This window comes from Fukomys damarensis, unplaced genomic scaffold (genome assembly GCF_012274545.1).
Source record: "Fukomys damarensis isolate Sample0158 unplaced genomic scaffold, DMR_v1.0_HiC HiC_scaffold_15, whole genome shotgun sequence".
Taxonomy (NCBI): Eukaryota; Metazoa; Chordata; class Mammalia; order Rodentia; family Bathyergidae; genus Fukomys; species Fukomys damarensis.
In genome coordinates, this window is record NW_022900927.1 from 20,684,327 (window position 1) to 20,686,427 (window position 2,101).

General features: G+C 37.2%; 1 protein-coding gene across 1 annotated transcript in view; it reads left to right on the forward strand.

Annotated features, from left to right (window-relative positions):
• The window catches only part of Nckap1l (NCK associated protein 1 like), a 48,019-nt gene that overhangs the window by 2,474 nt on the left and 43,444 nt on the right, over positions 1–2,101 (forward strand). The window lies entirely within an intron of this gene.

Consider the following 2,101-nt stretch of genomic DNA (forward strand, 5'->3'; position numbering starts at 1 on the left):
AATTATTGGTGCTGTAGATTGAGTCTGGGACCTCACCACTGAGCTACACCTCAGCCCATTTTATTTTATTTTGAGGCAAGTTCTCATTGAGTTGTCCAGCTTATCTTTAATTTGCAATCCTCCTGCCTCAGTCTCTCAAGGAGCTAGAATTATAGGAGTGTGCCTATATAGGATTGTTTTTATCAGTACATTTTAGATATACATAGTGATAACATTCACCATAGGGAATTTTTTTTTTTTTTTTGAGACACGGTCTCACTATATAGTTGAGACTGACCTGGAACTTCACTATGTAGCCCAGGCTGGTCTTGAACTCACAGAGATCCTCCTGCCTCAGCTTCCCAAGTACTGGGATTACAGGCATGTGCCACCACGCCTGACTCACCACAGGGAATTTGTACCTGTACATGGTACAGTATATCTTTCTTCTTTTTTTCCCCATTCCCCTCCCCTCCCTTCAACGCCACTTTCCCTCCTTATTTACAAAAGCTTTGTTTCCATTTTTCCTTCTAGTCTCTTTTCTTCTGTCTTCCTTCCTTTCTCCTTTCCCCTTTCCTTATTCCCCTTGTCATTTGAATATTTTCTTTCTATTTTCCAATATCTATTATACATTTTGGTCCTTATTTCACACTTTTGTTTTCTTGCACAGAGACACAAACAATGCAGTTTTTTTTTTTTTTTTTTTTTTTTGTGATACCAGGGATTGAACTCAGGACCCTGCACTTGCAAGACAGGTGGCAGCACTGCTGAGCTAAATCCCTGGCCCAACAATACAGGCTTTAAACATGTTTGTCCTTTTTTTTTGGTACTGGGGATCAAACTTGTGTCCTTGCGTTTGCAAGGTAGGTGGTGGAACCACTGAGCTAAATCCCTGGCCCTTGGTTGATTTTTTGATAGCAGTCATTCTTTCTGGAGTGAGATGGAATCTCAGCATTGTTTTAATTTGCATCTCTTGAATGACCAGTGATAGTGAACATTTTTTCATATATTTATTTGCTTTTTCTACTTCTGTATCTGAGAAATGTCTATTCATTTCAGATGCCCATTTTTGGATTGGGTCTTTAAATTTGGGGGTTCTGTTTTTGAGTTCTTTATATATTCTAGATAGTAGATAGTAGCTGTTCTGAAGAAAAGCTGGTAAAAATTTTTTCCACATTGTGGGTTGTCTCTTCACTCTGTTGGTAGTTTCTTTTGCTGTGCAAAAACTTTTTAATAAAATAAGGTTCCAGTGGTTGGTTTTTTGTGATAGTTCCCACGTGACCGAGGTTTTGTTCATAAAGTCCTTTCCTATGCCACTGTCTTTAAGAGTTCTACCTAACATATCTTCCAGCAGATTTAGTGTTTCTGTTTCGATATTAGATCTCTGATCCATTTCAGTTTTAGTTTAGTGCATGGTGAAAGATACGGGTCTAGCTTTAGTCTTTAGCAAGTTGAAACCCAGTACCACCCAGTAATCTTTCTTCCAGTGAAGGTATTTGGCTCCTTTATCAAAGATAAGGTGACTGAATGTATCTGGAGTTGTTTCTGCATCTTCTAATCTGTTCCATGGATCTTCAGGTCTGTTCTTTTGCCAGTACCATTCTGTTTTTATCGCAGTAGCTTTGTGGTATAATTTTAGGTCAGGGATTGTGATGCTCCCTGCCTTGCCTTTGTTGCCCAGAATTGCTTTTGCTGTTGTAGATCTCTTCTGGTTCCAAATGAATTTTAGGATTGTTTTCTCTAATTCTATGAGATATACTGTTGGAATTTTGATCGGGATTGCATTAAATCTATATAACAGTTTTGAAAATATGGCCATTTGCATATTGGTTCTTCCTACCAAAGAAGAAGGGATATTTTTCCATTTTATAATATCCTCTTTGATCTCTTTTTTCAGAGTGCTGTAGTTTTCAAAATAGAGGTTTTTTACTTCCTTTATTAATTGATTCCTAGGTATATCTTTTTTTAGATGCTATTATAAAAGGTGTTGTTTCCCCAGTTCCTCTCTCAGTGAGTCTGTTATTCATGTACAAGAAGGCTATTGATTTTTGAGTGTTGACCTTGTATCCAGCTACTTTATTGAATTTGGTTATTAAGTCTACAAGTTTGATTTTTTTTTTTT